The sequence below is a fragment of the Mesoplodon densirostris genome, chromosome 9, assembly GCF_025265405.1.
Source record: "Mesoplodon densirostris isolate mMesDen1 chromosome 9, mMesDen1 primary haplotype, whole genome shotgun sequence".
NCBI classification, from domain to species: Eukaryota; Metazoa; Chordata; class Mammalia; order Artiodactyla; family Ziphiidae; genus Mesoplodon; species Mesoplodon densirostris.
The window spans coordinates 40155093-40175197 of record NC_082669.1 but is presented as its reverse complement, the minus strand read 5'-3'; positions in this window follow the sequence as shown (position 1 = coordinate 40175197).

Sequence of the window (20105 nt, the reverse complement as noted above, 5' to 3'; positions counted from 1 at the left end):
ATGAGCCCCATGAAAGGAGAGGCTGTGGTGCCTTTTGGACCATACCCTTGATTCACATTATATCTTAGTGAGGGGGCCACTACCCTGTTGGCAATAATATTATTGAGCAAATTGATTCCACTTCATCTTTAACATGCTGTCATTGTATTTACTTTAAAATCTAGATTGTTTACATTGGTTCATATTTATTATTGCATCCCCATCCCCAGGACAGCTATATCTGGCATTAATCTGCAAATGGCACCTGGAAACAAATACAACCACTCCATCACACACAGTCACACATACCCAAAACAGCCCTGTCAAACTCCAAGCTCAATAAGCAAATAAAATTTAAAAATCATGTAAAAATACTGCTAAAGGAAAATAGAAGTGACCTGGTTTTTAAGCTAATCAACCCTCTGTATTACATAGATAGGTATGTATATAATTACATTTTACTTTTTGCTTGTGATAGTGATTTCAAATTGGCCTAAACCCTTGGTGGTGAACAATTCTCACCTATTCTCAAGTTTCATGTGCTAAGGATTAACTCTGAGTGCCTAGAGGTGGTGAGAATTCATCCTAAAGTAGGATTCTAGGATTTTTAACCAGAGCATAGGCAAGGGCAATGGCAGCTTGTACCCTCCATATAACTACACTTGTCTTTTTCACATTTGAATGTTAAATTTATGAAAATAAAAAATCAAGATGTTTAACTGGAATATTTATTATAATATGCAAAGGAATGATAAGATTGAATAATATACTTAATTCAATACTACCTTCAGTGTAGGTTCACAACTGAAAATATAATTATAATGGCTTTATAAAAAAGCACTAACCTAAGGAAAAAGTAGTTAGGGATAAATAATGAAAAGAAGTTTCTACACTTTAAATGCAAGAAAATATCATTGGAGGTTGAAATACCTACAGTCTTACAGAACTTGACCATATTAGTCACAGTAGGCTAACTGCTACAACAAACAGTACCAATATCACTGAAGCTTAACACAAGATTTATTTCTTGTTCATGTCACATTCTCTTGCAGTCATTCAGAGACCCAGGTTTCTTCTAATTAGTGACTCTACCATTCCTTAGGACCTCAAAGTTCTTCAACTTCTTCCCTGAACCTACTGCCTCCCACTGCTAAATGATGGAAGAAAGCAAGCGTGGAATAATATAAATGTTATTTATGTATATACACACACACACGTATATATACATATATATATATTTAGGAGTCAAGGGATGTTTCCAACATACACTGAATTCTAATTCAAAGTATATTTTTATTATGATGTGGCAAAATCTAAAGGTTTTTTAATAAAGTAAGACAATATAAAGAGAGCCATTAAATAATTAACAATACCACTACTGAATTTCACTGATGTGGCAATAGGTTTGTGAATGGCTGCAATGTGATACCTAAGATCCCTTCCAAGTTAAAATTCTATTATTCTACTTCATGAGTCTGATTTCCCTCAAGTTCCTCAGTTTCAGGTAATCATTTACAGTTACGTCAATGTGTATAACACATGGTTTTGCTGACGAAAAAGTTATGGGTATGCTGAGAGGACTCCCTCAGGCTTCAGCAGTCACAAGCATCTGTTACATTGATCCCTGTGTGAAGACCAGTATTACCATTTCCTATACATGATCTAAGCTTGAAATAGAGAGAATTACTAAGATAAGTAACAAACAATATTTAGACCTGATTTTTTAAGTTTCATACAGCAAGATGGCAGTTCCCATTTTTACAGATCAAGTTTGCAAAAATCTACAGAAATTCACAGAAAAGCAAAGTGAGGCTTTGCTTTTATCCATGGGCCACAAAATTTTGCAATATTTTTGCTCTGAAATTTTGCTTGTCTGTGAAATGTTCCCAATGTGTTTGACCTAATGGAATACACTCAGAAGACTGCTGACCAAGGATTATTCATTGTTACGGGCTGAATGATATCTCCCTAAAATCCATATGTTGAAGTCCTAACCTCCCAGTATCTCAGAATGTGACTATATTTAGAGACAGGGTCTTTACAGAGTTAAATTAATTAATTAGAGTTAAATGAGCTCATTAGGTGAGCCCTAATGTCATATGACTGGTGTCCTTATAAGAAGAGATCAGAACAGAGACATGCACAGAGGAAAGACCATGTAAAGATATAGAGAGAAAACAACCATCTACAAGCTAAGAAGAGAAAACTCAAAAGAAATCAACGCCACCAACACCCTGCTCTCAGACTTTTAGCCTTCGGAACTCTGAGAAAATATATCTCTGTTGTTTAAGCCACCTAGTCTGTGCTACTTCGTTATGGCTGCCCTAGCAAGCTAACACACCCATGTTTACCTAAAATCCTGCACCTCAATGTTTTCAAACAGATGCTCTCCCAACTCCTAGGACAACTTTGGTTTTCTCTAGAGTGGATTAAGGAAATTTACTGTGAATGAAGATAGCCTTCCTATCCAAGGGACTTGGATGAAAGGTCACTTAAAATTATAAATGATTTATGGTGGGGCCCATAGTTTCCCAATTAAGATGACACTCTTCCAGGCATCAATGCAGAAACAGTCCTCTAAGGCAAGCTCTAAAATAAAAGACAAAATTACCTCTTAGAAAGTCTTTGTAGCAGTAGCCTCTTCTCTTGAGAAGGACTCCTTTAAGGGACTTGATTTCAGAGCAACACTTGGGTCCAGATAGTCTTATGCTAGGGACCCCAACAATTTGCAATTTTAAATTTAGAGACTGCATCTCAAGGTGACCTTATCTTTTGGGCAAAATGCACCAAAGCAGAATTTGGTAAACCACATTGTTCACCAAGAACATCACTATGAACACTGTTCACTATGAACAGAGAAAGAGGAGGAACAGGTGGCTGGGAAATTTTCAATCTGTGTCCCTTAAGAAGGGATAATTTGTCTTACTGCTATCCAAAAAGCGGAAAGAAGGAGTAAGTCCTGAATGGGAACCTTTTTAATGTGTTCTTGTAGACCACAGCAGTGTTTCCGAGAGTGATCCTCTTAGAATTCTAGATTCAGTAGATGTTCCTCATTAGAATGGTTTCATGATCAAATGGATTTTGAAAATACTGCCCTCTCTATTACACACTTAGGGACTCACAATTTACAGAGATATATATAAGGCCCTGAGAAATCCTGCAAGTAAAAAAATAAAAAACAACCATTCAAGTCTGTCAAACCCAGAATTTCTCAAACTTACCTAACCATAAAACCTTTATTAGAATTATTAGCAAGCACCGTGTGATATACAGTTTGGGACTAAGTTTTGAACAGGGAGACATGAAGAAACCCTGCTATAAAGTGATGAACCAGATGAATATACATATACTAGAGTTAGAATGTCAAAGGAATTGAAATTCCCTTCCCTTAATAATATTTAGTTGTTCTGAGCAAAGCAAAAATATACCAATATTTCCATCACGACCTCTCACTTCTTAAAATGCTTATTTGATTATATATTTCTTTAACTGCATACACTATACTAAATGATAAAGCACATACATGAACTTACTATTCAGCCTTATTTTTTATTTCCATAGAATGTTTGGCATTTATTTGTAGTGGAGTTAATAGCCCCTCTGAATCGGGTTAAGAGGCAGCATGAAGAACAAAGAAGGAACCTTCTGTAAGCATGACTTGACTCCAATTACTTCTAACTGAGTAAGCTGAGTGGTTCTACAAATATCTGTCAAAAATATGACTAGCTCTGAGAGGTTTGGCCCTTACCCCTTGGCAACCATTTTAACTTTATGATTACTTATGCCAAAAACAGTCAGCCCAAACTGTACATACTTCAGACAGAAAAGAAAAAAAAAAACTTATCCAAAATGGTACCAAGTGAAGTGAGGTGTTACCCTTTTCATATAAATTGATAGTTTTACAGTTTTATATGGAATATTTTCCTAACAGCCTTGACTGTAAAGGGTAGCAGAGCAAGTAAGATATACTTGAGATGTGAAATTAATATTGGATTGATTTTGTTTAATTTTAAAATATTTAGCTTGCATTTTTTAGAAGAACCTGGCCTTTGGAGATTTATTCACATTTGTCTGAAAAAAAACAAGGTATTGTCAAAGCTAGGAAATATATCCAGGGTGACTCATCACAATGGAGTAGGTGAATGCTAACAATTTCTAAGTAGCAGAGACCAAATTGCTTCATTACTTCAATTAACTCCAAAGATTCATAAGTAAATGAGCCAGTTGCCACTGTTGGTTACATGAGGTTTTAAGATGGTTCAGAGACAAACTGAGTCTGGCCTATTTCTTGATAAACATGTCCCAATCCCACCCAACCAAATATAACCCAATCAAAGGAATTTCTCCAATATCTTATCATTGCTGAGGAATGACCATTCCACTTAAAAGTTCAATTAATTCTAAATACTAATTACAACATTATTATTATTATTTTGACTCATTTTAAGAAATTGTACCAGTTATAAAGTCAACATGAACATTAAATAATATATGTTCCTTTTTCACCAGTAAATCTTATAACTGATGACATCTTAAAGTAAAAGAAATAGAGTTCCATTATTTTTTTCTCTTTAGAAGTCTTTTGAACAGCATGGAATTAATGTTATGTGTTGGTTCATGACACAAAGTCATTAGTCTATATATGCACCTTGTAACAGAACACCAAAATGCATAAAGAAAAATTGACAGCAATGAAAGGCAAAAATGACACTTCAACAATAAGAGCCAGACATTTCAATAACCCACTATCGATACTGGACAGAAAAGCTGGACATAAGATCAAGGAAATGGGAGACTTGAATAAAACTCTAAACCAACTAGGCCTAACAGACATTCATAAAATATTCAATAAAACAACAACAGAATAAACATTCTTCTCAAGTACACATGGAACATTCTCCAGGAAAGACTATATGCTAGGCCATAAAGCAACCTCATTAATTTGAAAAGATTAAAACTATACAGAGTATGTTCTTTGACCACAATGGAATGAAATTAGAACTCAATAGCAGAAAAAAATATTTGGTAAAATCACAAATACATGGAGATTAAACAATTTACTCCTCAATAAAAAAGGGGTCAAAGAAGAAATCAGAAGGGAAATAATGAAATATATTGAGAAGAAAACAAAATGGAAACACAGCATAGAAAAACTTAGAGGGAAATTTATAAATGCCTAAATTAAGAAATAATAAAGATTATAAATCAATAACCTAGTCTTCCTCCTTAAAACACTGGAAAAGAAGAGCAAACTAAAACTAAAGCAAGCAGAAGAAATAATAAAGATTAGAGCAGAAACAAATAAAATAGAGAATAGAAAAACGAGAGAGCAATAATGAAACTAAAAGTTAGTTCTTTGAAAAGATCAACAAAGTTGGAAAATGTTTAGCTATATAGACCTAGAAAAAAAACAGAATACTCAAATTACTAAAATCAGTAATGAAAGAAGGGACATTACTGCTGACATTATAGAAATAAAAAGAATTATAAAAGAATACTATAAATAATTAAATGCCAACATATTAGATAACTTAGAGGAAGTGGAAAAAATCCTGGAAAGACACTCTCTAACAAAATTGACTCAAGAAGAATACTCTGAAAAGTGAAAAATATTGTTGAAAGAAATTAAAGATGATCAAAATAATTCTCTGAAAGAGAATAACAAAGTAGAAAAACTCATACTTCCTGATTTCAAAATTTAACTACAAAGCAATAGTAATCAAGACAATGTAGGAGTGGCACAAGGATAGACATATAAATCAGTGGAATATAACTGAGAGTACTGAAATGAAAACATTGTGTCTATAGTCAACTGACTTTTGACAAGGGTGCCAAGACCATTCAATGGTGAAAGAATAGTCTTTTCATCAAATGGTGCTGGGACAACTGAATAGCTATATGCAAAAAAATAAAGCTGGACACTTACCTCACACATTCACAAAAATTAACTCAAGATGGATCACACACATAAATATAAGAGCTAATACTATATAAAACTTTTAGAAGAAAGCATGGGATAAGTCTTCATGACCTTGAATTTGGCAATGGATTCTTAGTTTTGACATCAAAAACATGAGCTTAAAAACAGATAAATTGGACTTGATCAAAAGTAAAAACTTTTGTGCTTTAAAGAACACAAAAAAGAAAGTAAAACCCCACAGAAATATAAATAAATATATATATATACATATATATACACACAAACGTGTGTTTTGCAAATCAGATATCTGACAAAGGACTCATATCTAGAATATATTTTAAAAAACTCTTACAACTCAATAAAGACAACCTAATTTAAGCAACAAAGGATCCAAATACACATTTCTCCAAGAAAGATACGACAATGGCCAATAGGCACATCAAACGATGCTCAACATCATTAGTCATCAGAAAAATGCAAATCAAAACTACGGCGAGATACCAATTCATCCCCACTAAGATAGCTAAAATCAAAAAGTCAGATAATAACAAGTGTCAGTGAAGATATGGAAAAATTGGAATCCTCATATACTGATAGTGGGAATGTAAAATGATGCAATCATTTTGGAAAACAGCCCGGCATTTCCTCAAACAATTAAACACAGAGTCATCATATCACCCAGCAGTTCTACTCCTAGGTATATACTCAAGAAATACAAACATATATGCACACACAAAATTGTACATGAGTGTTTATAGCAGCATTGTTCCTAATGGCTAAAAGGTTAGGAACAACCCAGATGTTGATCAGTGGACAAATGGATAACCAAAATGTGGTAAATTCAGTCAATGGACTCTTACTCATCCATAAAAAGGAATGAATACTAGTGCATGCTACAACATGGATAAACCTTGAAAACATTATGCTAAGTGAAAGAAGCCAGTCATAAAAGTCCACATATTATAAGATTTCATTCATATGAAAGTTCAGAGTAGGGAATCCCATAGAAATAGAAAGTAAATTAATAGCCCTTAGGACAGGAAGGAAGGGTATGAGGGCTAGGCAGGAGATAGCAAAGGGTACAGGGTGTCTTTTTGAGATGATGAAAATGTTCTAAAATTGACAATGATAACTGTCACATATATCTGTGAATATGCTAAAAACCACTGAATTTTACACTTTAAGTGGGTGAACTGTATGATACATGAATTGTATTTCTAGAAAGCTATTTTAAAAATTAATAATAGAGCAAAAAGTAGTTAATAATATGGTAAATGATAAAAATTGACAATACAGAAAAATGTACTAATGGAATAATTAGACCATTTCACCAGCATAATGAGATATTTGAACATATCTCTTCCAACTATTGATAAATCAAACAGATAAAGAATCAGCTTACTATAGAAAATTTCAACAACCTAACTAAAAAATATTGAACAAATGGACCCAAATATTAGAGTATATATTATTCTCAAGCACACATGGAACATTTACAAAATTAATGATGCCATAAAACAGCTCCCTAAAGTTGAAAAAAATGTGTCACACAAAATCCCATTCTGTGACTAGAATGTAATTTAGAAATTAATAATAAAAAGAAATTTAGATCCCATATATTTAGAAACTAATTCCTTGGTCAAAGGAGAAATCATAATAGAAATTTAATAAATATTTCCACATATTTTATCCATTTCTAAGAAATATGAAATATGATAAGGCTATAAACACTACCTATAACACAATAAAATTTTTCACAGGTAAGTATATTAGAGCTTTGCAGTTTCTCAAGGACTGCTGGGCTTATAAATATCAGTACCAAAACACAAGTAAGAATAAATTTCTATCTGATAGGAAACATGAATGGTTCTATAGGTAAGAAAGTTAACAAAACCAAACATTTTTTAGCTATTCTTATAAATACATAATTCTCCATATCTATTTCCATGGGAGAAGTGTCAGAGTTCCTGATTTTTGAGATCACTCTCCCAGCAACAATTATTCCAAACAAAAAGATACTCGGATATGAAGAGCCTGAATAAACAAGGCTTTATAAATAAAATTCTTTCCTAAGATTTTCCTTTCCCCACCTAAATCAGTCAAAGTTTAAGTACACCTATTTTAATAGGCCTCCCAGAAACAACATCAGAACTTCAACAAGCAAAAACAAAACAATATTTTTATTTCATGGGGCATCAGTTGACACAATGATTGCATAAATGCTACAGATACTTTACTGACCAACTTAAAATGTACTTTCCCTGGTAAAAATGGTATGTTACATACAGACAAAGTTGTACAGAACTAATACTTAAGTACAGATAATTAGGAATACCACTAAGTTAAAATATTTTTCTAAGTTATGTGGATACAACTTCCAAAGTTATTTTTAGAACAAGAGTAATTGGCTAAAATATGCCCAGTATATATCTGATAGATACAACTTTAGCTACCAAACTAACATTTCTGGAGTCTAAATTGTCTTCGACATTTAGAACAAAACTTAAAAAGCTAGATGCTCAAACTGTAGCCATGGAACATGGTAGAATTTTTGTTCTATACATGTATCAGAAATATGAAGTATTATGTGGAATAAAAATCTAAGAAAAGTTTCAACAATATTGTTACTATATTAAAATTCTCAGTAATGTTTCAAGACATATGATGATAGAATTATTTATAGAATGTATTGGTTTCCTCTGGACAATTCTCAAAGTCAGGTATATCTCTCTATTCATTGCTTTACCATCATATACACTAGAGCTTATTCTCTTAAATATCATACATGTTATGAGCACATTTCACTTCTATTTACTCTCTGATGAATATTGCTAATAATGATGATGTCATGTTACCATTAACTATTTTCTTTGTACCAGGCTTTGTGTCATGTACTTTACATGATTTATCTCTAATCCTCATGGCAACATAACAAGATATTAGTTGTTGTTGTTATTTCATTTTAAAGAAATCAAATCTGAGACTACAAAAGTTTTATTAGGTCATCTACCCAGTAAACACTCAATCCCTAATCTGTAGTTCTCTTGAGAGTCCAGAATCTTTCCTCCATTCCATGATTTCATTTGCATTTACTTTCTCATCAGTCGGTTATAAAACCAAATCCAAATAGGTATGTCCATACCCAAGTGTGTGAAAAATATAATATACACTTGACAGTCTTTTAGACTCCAGAATAAAACACAAGAATTCTGTTGATCTTGGGCTACAGACTCTTTGTCTTGCTTTTGGCTGGCTGTGCCTACCAGTGAATATCCATGTGTTCCCTCAGGCTTCCTTTATGGAGCTGGGGCTGTTGATTTACTTTCAAATAGCTTCCCGTTCTCAGGAACTTGTGTGTTACACCCGGTTTTGAATAACTTTAAAAGGTGAAATGGTGCAAGTATCATTTTCAATTTATGTTTTTCCAGCCTTCAGTACCCTCTTCTAAAGCAGCAGCTCTCACATTTTAATGTGCTTAATAAAGTGTGCCCTGGGACTTGTTATAATTGCCGTATCCCAGACCTTTCTCCAAGATTCTGGCTCTATAGGTCTGGAATGGGACTGGGGATTTCCAAATAATTCTTTTTTTTTCCAAATGATTCTGATGCAGGTGGTGTTCAGATGACACTTTGAGGAAAATGACTGGATTTTATCCTTCTCCATGGTAAACTGAATATGATTATAATCATATTTAAATAATAAGAGTGGCGAGAAGATGAGCTCCAGGTTTGGATTAACAGATGGTTATGTTCTACTTCTGCAGCTTTCTAGCTCTGACCTATGACAAATCTCTTAAACTCACTGAGCCCCAGTTTTGTGAGGATTTAATAAGATAAAACGTTAAAGCCCTTAACCCAGTGCCTACTACTCAACAAAGCCCTCAGAAAACATTTGCACCCTGTCATTCACTCCACCCTTTTAAAGCTCAGATCTTCGCACTCCAAATCTTGTTTTCTTTCTCCTCCACAATATGACTAAGAGCAAAATACTGTCTGCTAGAAATGCTACAGCTCTAAAATGCTGTCTGTCTTCTTAAACTCCTATGCATTGAAGCAAAGCTACTACTCATTTCCTCGATGATTTATCTTCTACTCGTCACTAGTTGAATTTTCCACTGGCACCAGTTCCTTTTGACATTTTGAGCCTTCTGTGGGCAATAATGACATTTATTTGGAAAAAAATCATGATAGAAATTCAAAACTTAAAAAAACAATGTATAAGGTACTATGTTCCAAGCAGTAGGAATTCACCTGAGCTTTGTCATAGAGTCTTACTGCTTTTCTGGTTCCTTGTGAATATGGCTGGCAGATAGCTTCAGTCATCATGGTCTGACCAGCTTTCACTCTGTCTTCAAATAGATGTAAGTTACCTTCTATTACTGGACACACTTCATGAGACATAAGTGCCTTGGAAGAGGCTAAAAGAGTACATTCTCTACACTGTGTAACAGCTGTGCTATGGAAGAGGACAGCAAAGAAATGTAAAAGGTTGGGTAGTTTATACTTTAATCTTCGTGTATATAGATCTTTGATATAGGTTCAGGTTCAGGTTGGTGAAATACAAAAGAATATTCTCTCATTTATTAACTTCTCACAGTCTCTGGACTTTTCATCTTAAAGAGGCTCTTAATTTAAAATGATTTTCTAATGGAAAGCAAATGATAGTAAATTTTAAGAAAGAATAGAATGGTATAGTCATTAAAACATTATTGAAGGAATATGAAATACTTGTTTGAAATGACTACTGGCATAGCCAGAAAGGTTTTTTAACCTTTCAGTTAATTTATAGCTGTAATTCTTGTTTCCAAATTTAGATTTCACCAGGATCAACAGAAAATTACCCTCAGTGTAGGTTTGATATATATTTAGGATTCGTTTTGCCATCTTTCGCTTATAGTTCTCCTTTAGAAAAAAAAAATATTTGGAAACAAAAATTAGATCAAATTATCTTTACTAGTATTTTATTTTGTAACGTTTCTTTCAGACAATAACCTACTCTCTGATTTCATCCAGAACTAAGTCTGAAACCTGGTTCTGCTGCTTCTAAGCTGTGTGCCATTGGCAATGCTACTCAGTTTCTCTGACCCTCCATTTTCTTATGTGTAATACAGAAATAACATTAATTTGCTCATAGAGTTATTGTGAGGATTAAATTAAGTAAGCATCTATGACCAATGCTGGAACATAGTGGGCACTCAACAAATAAGAATTTTTAACATACTATGGATAGTTAAAAATAAATTAAATAACAATAAGGACCAATTACAACTACAAAAGAAGACAGGCAGAGCATTTTCACACAATGTCTAGTTGTTCGAGGACTAGAATCATAAAAACTTAGTTGCCACAGGAAACTTAGGAAGTCAAAATGTATGCATTTCTTTAGAACCAAAAGTTTGAGCTTTTGCTGTTTTAAGGTTGAGGTCATCACATTAATCTTTGGTTTTAATGAATTTATTAGTGTTTGTTACTACAACCACTGTGTCTGAAACTCTCCCCTATGAGTTTACCTACAGAAGAATGCAGCATACCTACCACTTCATTAACGTGGAGGTCTTGAGATATGGAATATAGCCTACTGTACCATGATACCTAGAATTTGAAAGCACATTTCTGTAAGAAGTATTATAACTATAATAAATTAAAGATACAATTTTCAAATTTTTAATTGTGTACAGGCAAAATTACTGAAGCTGCAAAATATGGAACAGCTTGAAGTTTAATTGCAACTGGAAAACTATGCTTTGGAAACTGTATGTGGATGGGAATATTTATGAGTTAGCACCAAGAGCTGGCACAGTACATATGCTATGGAATAATTTTAACTGTAACCTTGTTTTACATTGCATACCTTTATGGGAGAGTTGAAGAAGTCTATACATTTACTCTACTTGCTGAAGTTTCTGTTTTTGTTTCAATTCCAGATATGCTTGAGAAGCTTTTAGTAAACCTTTTACAGGAAAGTGATCAAATGAAAGAAACTGGGGACATTTTCCATATAAAAATGACATGATATTTCACACGCTGTATTGTTTCATATACCATCAATTTTGCACCAGATTTTGGCAAAGGAAAAGATCCTGCCTCAAGAATTTTTATTTTTTGGACCACAAGCAAAAATCCAAAAGTAAACAAAGACCAAACCAAAGAAGAAGGCATAAAACAATAAAAATCAGAACCATGACTTGCATGTAAATTGGAAAAAGAAACCATATAATAAGTTTTCTGCTCATTCTGATTATAATCAAAGTTTGTCAAAACAGAGTGGTCTTTCTCACAAAAAATTCAAAATCCCTAACTTTACTCTTAAATATGAAAATAGCTACACTTTGGAAATATTATTAATCCTACATGTTCACCTCTGAATGCATACCTCAAAAATACTTAATTTTAGGAATATATCTTATAGAAATATCATGGGTCTACCAAAGATGTTTACTCAATATTATTAAAATAGAAAAAAATATTTAAAATCTATATTTGTCCAAAGTAAGGAACTGATGAATGACATACATTCACAGTTCATTATTCTGCAGCCATTGAAGACTTATATTGTAGGAAAATATAATGACGTGGGGAAATTGGCATTTGACCTTAAGTGAAAAAAAACATAATAAGCTGATCCTATTCTTGTTTAAAAAATGGTACTTATGCACCAGAAAAATGGTTTTTAGTTCTATTCACCAGTGTTTTTCTCAATGTGATATAAACTTACAGTAGTTTATTTGCATTGAAATTAAATGTATTTTCTAAGATTTCTAGCAATGTATATATTATCTATATGATAATAAAGTAAATAATAATTAAAAATAAAACCTATATAAATAGTGGCAACTATCTTTTTAAAGATAGGTAGACTACTTCTCTATTGACATTTCTGCTTCCAAACTCTGTCAGAATGTTCAGGTTTGTCTAACTGAGACAAATCACCAGAAGAGCCAAGTTATGAATCAAGGAGGAAACCTGAACAAAGGCCAAAAGCAAGTTAAGAACTAGAGAACCAGAGCAAGGTTGGAATCCAGGGAACCTGAGAATGTTACACAGGTCATCCCAGCGATCAAAGGGCCAGAAGCTGAAACCCAAGAGATAGAAGGCAATTGTTTCCTGCCCAGTTCCATCTTCCACATTAAAAGGTTTCTTTCTCCCTCAGATTTTAACAGAATTCTAGGCAAGCCCTAATTTTCCTGAAATTATATTAGGAAAGGCAACTTTAAAATAAATACATGAATTATGGTCTTCTCCAGATATATGCTCAGAAGTGGGATTGCAGGATCATATGGTAGCTCTATTCTTAGTTGTTTAAGGAAACTCCATACTGTTCTCCATAGTGGCTGTACCAGTTTACACTCCCACCAACAGTGCAGGAGGGTTCCCTTTTCTCCACACCCTCTCCAGCATTTAGTCTGCAGATTTTTTGATGACGGCCATTCTGACTGGTGTGAGGTGATACCCCATTGTAGTTTTGATATTCATTTATCTAATAATTAGTGATGTTAAGCATTTTTTCATGTGCCTCTTGGCCATCTGTTATGCCTTCTTTGGAGAAGTGTCTATTTAGATCTCCTGCCCATTTTTTGATTGGTTTGTTTGTTTTTTTGATATTGAGATGCATGAGCTGTTTGTATATTTTGGAGATTAATCCTTTGTCAGTTGCTTCATTTGCAAATATTTTCTCCCATTCTGAGGGTTGTCTTTTCGACTTCTTTATAGTTTCCTTTGCTGTGCAAAAGCTTTTAAGTTTCATTAGGTCCCATTTGTTTATTTTTGTTTTTACTTTCATTACTCTAGGAGTTTTATAGTACCCAGCCTTACATTTAGATCTTTAATCCATTTTGAGTTTATTTTTGTGTATGGTGTTAGGAAGTGTTCTAATTTCATTCTTTTACATGTAGCTGTCCAGTTTTCCTAGCACCACTTATTGAAGAGACTGGCTTTTCTCCATCATAGATTCTTGCCTACTTTGTCATGGATTAAGTGACCAGAGGTGCATGGGTTTTTCTCTGGACTTTTTATCCGGTTTCATTGATCTATATTTCTGTTTTTGTGCCAGTACCATACTGTTTTGATGACTACAGCTTTGTAGTATAGTCTGAAGTCAGGGAGCCTGATTCCTCCAGCTCCATTTTTCTTTCTAAGATTGCTTTGGCTATTCAGGGTCTTTTGTGTTTCCATACAAATTGTAATTTTTTTTTGTTCCAATTCTGTTAAACATGCTACTGGCAATTTGGTAGGGATTGCATTGAATCTGTAGATTGCTTTAGGTAGTACAGTCATTTTGACAATACTGATTCTTCCAATCCACAATAATGCTTTCCACCTTTTTGTGTCACCTCTGATTTCTTTCATCAATATCTTATAAGACACATGCACCCCAATGTTCATTGCAGTACTATTTACAATAGCCAGGACATGGCAGCAACCTAAATGTCCATCGACAGAGGAATGGATAAAGATGATGTGGTACACATATACAATGGAATATTACTCAGCCATAAAAAAGAACAAAATAATGCCATTTGCAGCAACATGGATGGAGACGTAGAGATTATCATACTAAGTGAAGTAAGTCAGACAGAGAAAGACAAATATCACATGATATCACTTATATGCAGAATCTAAAAAAATGGTACAAATGAACTTATTTACAAAAGAGAAATAGAATCACAGATGTGGAAAACAAACTTATGGTTACTGGGGGGGAAGGGGGAGGGATAAATTGGGGGATTTGGTTTGACATATACATACTACTATATATAAAATAGATAACTAATAAGGACCTATGATTATAGCACAGGGAACTCTATCAATACTCTGTAATGGGCTATATGGGAAAAGAATCTAAAAAAGAGTGGATATATGTATATGTATAACTGATTCACCTTGCTGTACAACAGAAACTAACACAACATCGTAAATCAACTATACTCCAATAAAAAAAATTTTAATAAATAAAATAAAATAAATACACGAAATTCTAGAGGAAACCAATGGCCTAAATTTAAATTCTAAACTCCAAAGCAAAAATTCAGTCTCTAATTCCAGAGTGGTTTTGGTGTGCATATTATGAAGAGAATATGAAGTTGTACACTGCTTGGGAATGCACCTGCTAATGTGCCCCCAAATTATAAAGACTCTTCCAATATTACTAATAGCTATGGGAGATGATTACTTAATTTAAAATTTTTATCTCCAGATTAAAATAATCTCAATTCAATTAAATTTTCTTCATAGGCTGACAAGTGGTTTGGTTTCTTTAATTCATCCCTGAATTTCTCCAATTTTTCTGAAAATAAGATGTCCAAAATTGAAGCTAGCACTAGTGCATTGAATATCACAAGGATTCCATTCCCAGCACTTTTATGATAATTAATCTCAGATTATGAATAGGCAACAACTTTTAGAACAACCTGTGTGTAGTTACAAAGATAAAACAGAACATGTAAATCAGATGATAATTTCAACTAGTGATTGTTATTTATTAAGTTGGTAATATTAATAATATAGTTTTATTCCATTACATCTGTGATAAAAGTATGACCCAAAGGCTGGCTCTTCAAGCAGAAGTTTTCCAGCTGGCTTCCCAGATATTCCCAGCTTTCCATAGAGTCCCATTATCCCTCACTGGCAATGCCCAAGGGTCAGAGCTTCTTCTTCAAGCATTTGACCCCTCGTCCTAAGGGTCTTTCCTTATACTTCTTATGAGACCTCCTTCACAGCTCATTTCAGTAGAGCTATCCAAAACAGCTACTTAAAGTGCAGAGGCCACTTTTCTCTCTTTGTGGAGATCTCAGGGTACAATATATTTCACCTAGTACAGGCTGGCTACTCAATTTATCTTAGTATAGGTTAACATATAAATCCAGGATTTACAGCCATATCCAATTATACTCTAGGTGCACTCTCTGATATTTGAGCATCTGTGCTTAATCACACACCTACTGAGCCAACCTGACTAATTTCATACAGTCCACTAGGTGGCAGAGGTGTTTACAAGGAAGTAAAGATGAACAATGTCCAAGTCTCCTTAAATAGTTCAGCAAGCAGGAAATGAAAGAGAACCTAATTAGAGAAATGTATGGTATTTGTAAGTTACATAATACATATGTATTAAACTGTAAAACCACACACACACACACAAATTTGAATTTTAAACAAGATACAAAAGTCCACCACAAAGAGCAACAGCTACCTGGCTCAGCTAACACTGCTTGTGTTTAATAATTATTTAAATAAAATGGCCTCTTTTTTTTAATTCTTAAAAAAAGATGACATTAAGAGGTAAATGGCCACTGTGTAAGGTCCCAGTTTAGCATTGATTCTGACTACAGTATTGCTCAAAATGTTAAATATGGGAATGCTATAAAGATTATTAGCCAGGAAGAGGCTGAAGAGGCAGATAAAAGAAAAAATATTCAAGGCTTCATTGATATTGGCCTAAGGCACCATGGAAACTTTTCTTAATTTTTCTTTTTCATTATATAATCTGTTTATGAAATTCCTAATTCTGCATGACCTGCCATTATGGAGCAACAATAGAAAATATATCCAGATTAGGTTGTGGCTTCGCTTACAGAGGTAAAGATGAAAACCCCATTTAAAAAGAGCGATGAAATAAGAAGAGTGAGGAGAAACAGAGTTACATACAGTGGCTACTCAGAGGACACAGGAGGGCACAGAATAGGAACTTTAGGTTTCAACATTCAGAAGAAGATTCGGGGTGGCCAAGGAGAAGGAAATAATCACAGAGATATGGGCAAGATTGAACCCTGAAGACCTGCATCCAGACAGATATGAGGAATCAACTCTTTTCTTAGCACACGAAGTAGGACTTAACAAGGTTTCTTGCAACACGAGTTGAGAGTACCAATAATATGTGTGTATCATACTTTGATTTTAGGAATGAATCAATATTCAAAGTGATTCTTTTTTTAATGTATTCTATAAATGGGAAAACACTCAGAACCATATTACTAAAAATATAACATGGAAGATATCATAACAACCAAAATATCACATTATTAAATTACAATATTACATAAATTGTGTAAAATCACAATATTATTAAAGCTCAAAATATTGTCATTGGAAATTAGAAAGCAGCTTGGATTCTGGAGCTCTCAATCAGAAAAAACATTGGGTCCTTTAAATTGCAGTTTAGAATAAACAAATGCAGGGAATGACCAAGGATGACTATATAACATCTAATTATAAACTCACTATAATTAAGAGACCTTGTAAGCCTTATAAAGAATTCTACGGCTTGAAGCCATAGATTACAGGGTAAACTCAAGTAGAGATTAGTTTACTTTGTAGAAGTTATTTCAGTCCTCTGCATGTCATTTTAGCCAATTTGTCTAACACTGATTACTAACCCTCACTTCACCTGGTTTAATTTATACAAGCTAACAACACAACAGGCCTATTTTCCGACCTACAGTCTGGTGGGGATGATTTTCCTAATTTTTGAAAATCCTGCAAAGGCATAACAATTAAATATATTCATCAAAGCATGTAAGAAATTATTTTTATTGAAAAGCATAATATCACATGAAATAAAGGCTAGGAAAAACTGAGATAGTTAATCACAGTTAATCTTATCTTTGAATTCAAATAATTGATGTATAACCAACTAAAAGTGTTTGATAGCATTACATGCAAAATTCTAATTTAATGCAATACTTTTATATTTTATTAGAAAAAAAATCAAGATTTTTGAGTACTCAGAAGAGTATAGCATGTTTAAGGTGTTCTACTTATTTATTCCTTTAAATTATTATTGTGTATGAATGAATTTGATTAGCAATTCACATAATTGCTTTCTTACTAGAAGGAAGAAACTAGAAATAAATAAAACCCCTACCTTCCTCCCAGTGAAGAGTTGAAGAGGCAGCTCTCCAGGGGTACTTGTTTTCAGTCTGACAGGAAGGAAGCATTCAGAGAATCCAATTCCTGTAGCTACTACTATTAGTCTCCACAGCCATAATGGAAGTCTCTCGCCCTTCCTTGCTTTCAGATGTCCTAAAAAGTCATAGATATGCTTTCTCATTGTTTTAAAAATGCAAAAATAAAATACATGGATTAATAAAATACACATGGTGACCAGAAATATATATTCGCTTTTGCTTAAGTCTTAATTTGAAGGCATGTTTTCTCTCTTGTTCTGAAATAATTTCAAACTTACAGAAATGTTGCAAAAATTATACAAAGGACTCTTGTACCCTTCACTCAGATTCATCAATTGTTAATTTTTGGCCATATTTGCATACTCTCTCTCTCTCTCACTATTTATTTGTATGTGCATGTAAACGTAAAACAATTTCCAGAACCAACTGAGAGAAAACCTTAGACACTGTACTTCATTACCCCTTTAATACTTCAGTGTGCCTCTCTTGAGAAAAGGACATTCTCTTACAAAGCTCTAGTACCATGAACAATTTTAGAAAATTAACATTGATGCTGTTATCTAATCCACAGCCCATATTCAAATTTCACCAATTATTTAGCCACATCAACTCAACAAGCAGACTTTACAAATAAATTGGACATTCTATCTTCTTTAAAATACAATGGACCGGGCCGGGGGAAGATGGCGGAAGAATAAGACTCAGAGATCACCTTCCTCCCCACAGATTCACCAGAAATATATCTACACATGGAACAACTCCTACAGAACACCTACTGAACTCTGGCAGAAGACCTCAGACCTCCCAAAAGGCAAGAAACTCCCCACGTACCTGGGTAGGGCAAAAGAAAAAACAATAAACAGAGACAAAAAATAGGGATGGGACCTGCACCAGTGGGAGGGAGCTGAGAAGGAGGAAAGGTTTCCACACACTAGAAGCCCCTTCGTGGGCAGAGACTGTAGGTGGCGGAGGGGGGAAGCTTCGGAGCTGCGGAGGAGGGCACAGCAAGAGGGGTGCGGAGGGCAAAGCAGAGAGATTCCCGCACAGAGGATCGGTGCTGACTAGCACTCACCAACCCGAGAGGCTTGTCTGCTCACCCGCCGGGGCGGGCGGGGCTGGGAGCTGAGGCTCGGGCTTCGGTCGGAGCGCAGGGAGAGGACTGGCGGCATGAACATTGCCTGAAGGGGTTAGTGCACCACGGCTAGCCGGGAGGGAGTCCGAAGAAAAGTCTGGACCTGCCGAAGAGGCAAGAGACTATTTCTTCCATCTTTGTTTCCTGGTGCGCGAGGAGAGGGGATCAAAGAGCGCTGCTTAAAGGTGCTCCAGAGACTGGCGCGAGCCGCGGCAAACAGCGCGGACCGCAGAGATGGGCATGAGACGCTAAGGCTGCTACTGCAGCCACTAAGAAGCCTGTGTGCGAGCAAGGTCACTATCCACACCTCCCTTCCGGGTAGCCTGTGCAGCCCGCTACTGCCAGGGTCCCGGGATCCAGGGACAACTTCCCTGGGAGAACGCACTGCGCGCCTCAGAATGGTGCAACGTCACGCTGGCCTCTGCCGCCGCAGGCTCGCCCTGCATCGTGCCCCTCCATCCCCCTGGCCTCAGTGAGCCAGAGCCCCCGAATCAGCGGCTCTGCTAACCCCATGCTGTCTGAGCGAAGAGCAGACGCCCTCTGGCGACCTACACGCAGAGGCAGGGCCAAATCCAAAGCTGAGCCCCAGGAGCTGTGCGAACAAAGAAGAGAAAGGGAAATCTCTCCCAGCAGCCTCAAGAGCAGCGGATTAAATCTCCACAATCAACTTGATGTACCCTGCATCTGTGGAATACCTGAATAGACAACAAATAATCCCAAATTGAGGAGGTGGACTTAGAGAGCAAGATTTATTATTTATTCCCCTTTTCCTCTTTTTCTGAGTGTGTATGTGTATGCTTCTGTGTGAGATTTTGTCTGTATAGCTGTGCTTTCACCATTTGTCCTAGGGTTCTATCCGCCCGTTTTTCTTGGTTTTTTTTTTTTACGTAAAAAAAATTTTTTTCTTAGTAATTATTTTTTGTTTTAATAACTTGATTTTATTTTATCTTACTTTATTTTATTTTATTTTATCCTCTTTCTTTCTTCTTTCTACTTTTTCTCCCTTTTATTCTGAGCCATGTGGATGAAAGGCTTTTGGTGCTGCAGCCAGGAGTCAGTGCTGTGCCTCTGAGGTGGGAGATCCAACTTCAGGACATTGGTCTACAAGAGACCTCCCAGCTCCACGTAATATCAAATGGCAAAAATCTCCCAGAGATCTCCATCTCAACACC